Consider the following 6,900-nt stretch of genomic DNA (forward strand, 5'->3'; position numbering starts at 1 on the left):
AGGCCTGGAGTCAGAGCTCACAGAATGTTCCCTCCCTGCCTTGGGCCCAGTCCTTTTGGCTCTAGGAGAACATCATTACCAGGTTGTTAGGTAATCATTGTATGCTGACCACATCAGAGAGGAACTGANGTCTCAAGGGAGTTTAAGGCTGAAGTGTTTCTTTTCCAAAGCCGGGCACTGTTCAGTCCCTGCCAGGAGCCCCTTACACTATAGCTCATTAATCCTCAGAAGCCCCCATTGCCCCATGATGCCGAGTCTGTATCATGCGGGAGAATGTGTGGTCCGAAGGGAGATGAGTCTGTGAACCCAGGCAGGTGCTCAGCTGCGCTAGCTGTGACAGCTGCTTGCTCATCTCCTTTCTCCAGCACCTGTTCTCATCCTAACTGAACTTCTGTTCTAACTAAACCACCTCCATGAAGCTCTTGGAGAGGTAGAGACTCCTTACGATGCTAATTAAGGTTCCTGCCCCTTATCTCCCACTTAATTAGCAGCAACACCTACTCAGCCCCCAGCGGGCTCTCTCTGTCTCCTACAGAGTTTCCTGGAGGCTCCTTCATCTCCCACAGCTCCGGATGTAGGGGTGCANGGCTCTGCTTGCCAGCGAGGTTGTAACTCTGTGGCAAAGAGGCTTCTCTCAGAAAGATTTTAATAGGATTTCTATGCCTGAGGCTATGCTTTCCGGGGAGAAGGTAGGCAAGTGGGAGGAATCACAGGGCTTATAGGGACCCTTCTCCAACCTCTCAAGGTATCCAGGGTCTCACAGAGGTAACCTTTTGGCAAGGCAGGGAACCATGTCAGGCCACAGCTGCCAGAGCCTCTAAGATAGAGCACATCTGGTACTCTCTATGGATCGCGTGCCCTAGTCCCTGCCTTTGGGGCTTGTTCTCCACCAGCTAGCTGGCTCCAGGACAGGCAGAGAAGTCACTGTGGGATGTGGCCCCAGGTGGAGGTGGTAACTTTGTTCTCTTCACAGGATTTGTTTTCAAAAGAAAGCTTGCATGGTAGTTCTATTTATAAAATAGAAAAGTCAAGGCCGCCCTGACACCAGCTGGGAAGTTTGAAACAGACCAAACAGCCCCACACCCTCACCTTCCACCAGCCCCACCCCCCCACCCCTGCCCTGTACCCTATCTCTGCATTAGCTCTGCACCCCCAACTCTGCACCCTACCTTACACCTGCCAAGCCCCACACTCCCACCCTGTATTAACCCACTTGCACGGACTCCCATGTTTACCCAAAAGCCAGGGTTCCAGGAAGCAAGTCAGATTCCATCAGATCTGGGCTTTGTGGCTCAGGAATTTGGATAATTTCCCCAGTAATTGATGGTAATTCAAGTATTGTGAGCTATGCACTTCCAGACACTTGATTTTCCTCTTGTAGCCATTCATTTAAATTCACTTCAATTTCATGGGTTAGAAATATATGCATTTTACTTGGAAAATATACCAAACAACTGGATATAGGGAACCATCCATGAGTCTCAGTACTGTCAGCATTCTGCTCTGAAGGGATGCTCTGAAAATAGTCAGCTCACTGCATGCTTCTCCAGCACCAAGGTGTACATGCTTGCTCTGTGTGTGTGTGTGTGTGTGTGTGTGTGTGTGTGTGATAGAGACAGAGGAATAGACAGACAGAGACAGAGAGAATCTTGGAGAAACAGAAAGAGAGATGAACTACAAAAGGGAAAAGGTATAAAGGTTTGGGGACCTGGGGACTTCTCTAGGATTCACTGTTTACATGGAGATGCTTTTGGCTTTGTTGGGAGCTCCCAAGCCCTGGTGGATTTTCAAAGCCTGGAACCTCTTGCCAGGATAGGCAGGTGTGGGATAAAGATAACTGGCTCCTGGCCCTGGCTGCAGCTCCCACAATACCCAAGAAGGAAGCAGCCAGAAAGAGACCTGAGTGCCATAAGCCCTCATCTGATGGTGCAGATGACAAGGCTCTAGGAAAATACTGCTGACAGTGATACTGATGGTGCTGCTGATGGTGATAGTGGTTATGATGGTGATGATAAAGATAGAGATAGCCGGGCGTGGTGGTGCACACCTTTAATCCCAGCCCTCGGGAGGCAGAGGCAGGCGGATTTCTGAGTTGGAGGTCAGCCTGGTCTACAAAGTGAGTTCCAGGACAGCCAGGGCTATACAGAGAAACCCTGTCTCAAAAAAACAAAACAAAACAAAACAAACAAACAAACAAAGATGGAGGTGATGCTGGTGGTGGTGTAGCTGCTGATGAGGCTGGTGATGATGGTGATGGCTGTGACAGTGGCAGTGGTAGTCAGGATGTCTGGGTTCTAATCTGATTTTTCTGTGACCTCTCTGGAGCTGCCTCAGTTGCTCCGGTCATATCAGAATTCTACAAACTGGAAAATCGTCTCAGCCCCAGAGCCCCTTCAACATTGTGACATCACATGAGCTCACGGGCCCCAGCAGTTCACGGACCCCTACATGAGCGTGTTCCAGAAGGAGTCAGCACTTGGTCTTTCATCTCCCACCTTCTGATTTGCACGGATAAGATCACTAATGGGTGCTGCTGATTGGTCGATTGGCCCTATGCCTCATTACCTGATTAATTAATTATTAATGCTAATAACAACTACAACTACTTGCTTGTTCCTTTCCAGGACCCTATGCTAAGGTCAGACTTCTGAGCTTCAGATAGTTTGAATCCAAGGAAAACGAGACTGAAGAGTCTCACTATCAGACCTTGGATCCCTCCTATAAAAAGAGCCAGCCAGGACCTTGAACTGTTAGCCTAGCTCAGTCTCTTTCTAGCCAGAGTCTGAGGAATGTTATAAGTGACACTTTCAATACTATATGTTTCCAACTGCTCATTGGTAGCATGAAGAAACACAGTAGGATTTATAACCCGCAAGCTTACTTCTTGCTAATTCTAAGACCTTTTTTATAGGTTGCCTGGGATGTTCTGCATGAGAAAAGGAAAAATTTTATCTCTTCCTTTATCATCTGCATGATTTTTGTTTCTTCCTTTTACCTTATCACAACTGTATGGGACTTAAGATGTTGGAAAAAAGAAATGAGGTTACTGTCCCTGTCTGTTCCTAACTAGACCCAGGAAATGTTCAGTCCATCATTAAGTTATACATGAGTTCTTTGTCATTTGTAGCTGCTTNTTATTAGGTCAAAACACTCCCTTTCATTCCTAGCTTGCTGACAGTTTTCACCATGCCTGGCTGTTGAATTTTGCCAAATACCTTTTTGCTTTATGTACATAGGCCTATGCTTTCTCCATTTGTTAATCTGATGAATCATACTGACTGATTTTCATATTATTTACTTACTGTTTTATTTATGAGTTGGGTGTGTGTGTGTGTGTGTGTGTGTGTGTGTGTGTGCAGGTGCTCATGGAAGCCAGAGAGAAGTGTCAGATCCTATTGAGCTGAAGTTACAGGCAGTTATAAGCTGCCTAAAATGGATGCTGAAAATCACTCTGATCCTCTGGAAGAGCAGCAAATTCTCCTGGCCACTGAGCCATCTCTGCAGCCCCGATTTTCAGATCATGAGCCAGCTCCATGTCATGTCTCCCCAGCCAGCCACGATATATTGTCCTTTCTGTATACAGCCACAGTCTGTAGGCTAATAACCTTCTTAGGACGTTTGCATCTGTGCTGTCATGTTTCTGTTGGCTGGAAGGTTCAACACACAGAACCTGCCTCCAGCAAANACCCCTAGCCTACAACATGNCAGAGAAGAAGGAGAAGCAGCCACATACAGAAGAGGCTGTGCATGTGAAGGAGTCTGTTTTAGCATGGTCTCATCACTTCCACTTGAATCATCATCTCTCACAGGTGGGGCAAGCTTCAGCATAATGGGGGTATAAGAGCAAGCCATTCAAATGATGGAGCCCCACACTTGCCATCGCACAGAAAAACCTGGTTCAAGGCCATGTGGCTCCAGCCTGGTGTCCTGAGGCTAAGATGAGGGTCACAGGAGGGAAGCAGATGAGGGGGCTCAGCTTCACTCACTGTGTTCAGTGTTTGTTTCCCTCCCAGCTCTGTGGCTGCTTCTTCCATGTCTCTGGCTGGTTTTTCCTCTTCCTATGGCTTTTGCTTACCATGGCAGGCAGAAGCCATGCCCATCATCTGACAGAACCAGGGGTTTGCAGCTCTTCTTTTGTTCGTGTGTCTTGCTAGCTACTGTTTTTTTAAATGTTAGTTCCAGCTTTGCTCTGGCCTGTTTGTGCCCCACACTCTCTCCTCCATGTATAGAGATTTAATCTTCAGTCGGTAGTGTTGCAGGTGGGAACTTTGGGAGGTTTCAAGTTCCAGAGACTCAAACCTCCTGAAGTGCTATCAGGAGCCTTAACCGCCCCCCATTTAGTGAAGACATGCAGAAGGTATTACTGATGTCAGTTACCCATCTCTTGCCTTGATCTTGGGCTCCACAGTATCTGATTTATATACAATAAATGTGTTGTTTACAAATGACCTGATCCAAGATATTTCACCATAACATCCTGAATGAACTGAGACCCTGTGTTTCCAAGAACGAAAATATGGGACATCCAAATTCCAAATCTGAGTCTAACTTACCGGCTCTGTGATGTATCTCAGCTTAACGATGGCATTTCGATGTGTGGGAGGACTAAGTAAATAAATGCTTGACANATCACCTAACATTTAAAAGTATAGAGCAAATGCTAGTTGCTACACTTGTAACTTGTGCTTATGCTCCTGTACTAGATAGAAAGTATAAAGTCATGGGCCTAGCAAGGGGTACCCAGGGAGTCTCATGCACCAGGCTGACCCATTCTGTCACTTTGGAGGAAAAAGTGCCAAGGCAGAGAGATTTCTAGTTGCTGGGATGGACTCAGAGCNGAACGATAGAATTCAGCTTATCTGCGCAGGGGATCTGCTAAGGATGTCTGCCTGCATGGCAAAGCACCAGAGCCTCATTGGCTGCTGAGTCATTAGGGCCCTAGAAAGATGCTTCAGGTCTACCTGGCTACACCAGGGAGGAACACTCAGGCATGAAGACAGAAAGCAGCTGGTGTGATGGGTAAGCAGAGTCTGCTAAAACCCCAAGTAAGTCAATCTGCCTGTTGCTGGCATTGGGCTGGATCACAGATCCTCCAGGGTTGGAGCTAGCAACAGAGCAAGCNCAAGCCACACGTTTGCCATGACGAGGAAATGACGGGTAGATTGTTCAAAACTTCTGTAGAGAGAGGGGGACCTGGAATGCTGGAGGATGGTGAGCAGAAGGGTGGGGTGANCTTCCAACTCCAGCTTTCAGGCCTCAGCTGAGCTGTGCTGCACCCACCCATGCCCATACCCAGCAAAGTCCAACAGGCCCCTTACATGGTCTGGGAGCCTCTTCCTAGCAACAGGAACTTCAGCCAAAACTTTAGCTTTCTGTCAGAGACTCGATTGTGTTCTTTGATGGGGCCAAAGAGGAGAAGTTGAAAGGCTATTGGGAATGCCCCTCATTCTTGTCTGTGTGTATGGACCCTCCCAGTGACTTAGGGGATGGCTTCAGAAATCAGACCTCTGGGACACTGTCCCACTGGAGACAGGTCTGATCTGGTTGGTGGAGCTGTGTCCTGCAGACATGCATGGGAGAATCACATGTAAGCCTTGGCAAGAGAGACATAGGTTGAACAGGTGTGAGGGGGGCTCTGTGCAATGTGGTCTTTACTAGATGAGATACACAGCCAGCAGAAATGTCCACTTTACACAAATGATAACACATGCCCTTTGAAACAAGCCCAGCTGCCAACAAGACTAGGCCTTTATACATACCCAGGCAGAGATGTGGTCTTTCTGGGGAGCAGTGGGAACAATTGGGGCTTTGGCATCTATCCCTGAAGCCCACCAGTTCATTTGTGCCCAAGAATCCTGGTAGCAGAGGCAAAATGGGAGCCCTTCAGGCTTCAGTGATAAGGAAATGCCTGGTGCAAACCTTCAGGGTTAGAAAAAAGCTGGGTATCTCCACAGAAGAGGTATGAACCAGAATTGCTTGAGATCAAGGTCACTAGACTCCAGTGCCCAGGCAAGCCCANCCCATGGCACTGTTTCCTCTCTGTACAGGACACAGCACTATTCCAGTCCTCCCAATGAGACCTCATCACNCTCTCTCTCGTTCTACAGGGAACCCATCATGGTCCCATTGTGTCTCTGCTTGGATTTACTCTGCCATAACCCCCAGGTCTGACCATGCAGAAGACAGGAGTAGGGAGAGCTTGTCCCAGAGAAAAGAGAAGCAAGAGGCTACACCCTGCAATATGCACCCCTCTTCTAGCCTTTCCCTCACACCCACCTGTTTCCTGAAGTCTATCTGCAACAGCGCAGCTGCTGAAGAGAAAGGAGGGTTGAGTGGGGCCAAGGTAGAGAAGGAGGAGGGGAAATAACATGGCTTTTCCTCTGGGAGCCTGCTAGAAGACCCGAGACTATTCCTGATGTTCTGGGTCCCTATATCTGGCCACCGAGGGACACCACTCCCCACTGAACTGTTTCTATGTGGGTTAAACTGTGCAGGACTTTGCCTGGGGAAATACAATATGGTTCAGAGGAAAANAATATGCATCCCTTCAGGACCTGGGATCAGAGAGCTTTGAGAGGTGGAGACCCATAGTCCCTCCATACAAGGTGATACTGATGGAACCATCCTGTTTCTTCCCAGAGCCTGGATAGCTCAGCCAGACCCAGGTTTCAGAGCAGGAGCATCCACAGGCCATATATAAGTAGCAGCAGTTCTGTCTGTCACCTAAGCCAGCTGAAAGGACTGGAAGTTTTTCATCCCCCAGTGTGATAGTGTTTTTTTGCTAAGCACACTGGTAGCTTTGTGTGGATACGTATGGCAGCCTCTGTCTGAGGTTTTCAAGCATCCAGGAGCTTCCTACTTGTCCAGGACATGTCCTCTACCCCACCTCCACCTTGCCCC

The sequence above is a fragment of the Mus caroli genome, chromosome 2 (assembly GCF_900094665.2).
Source record: "Mus caroli chromosome 2, CAROLI_EIJ_v1.1, whole genome shotgun sequence".
In the NCBI taxonomy this organism is placed as follows: domain Eukaryota; kingdom Metazoa; phylum Chordata; class Mammalia; order Rodentia; family Muridae; genus Mus; species Mus caroli.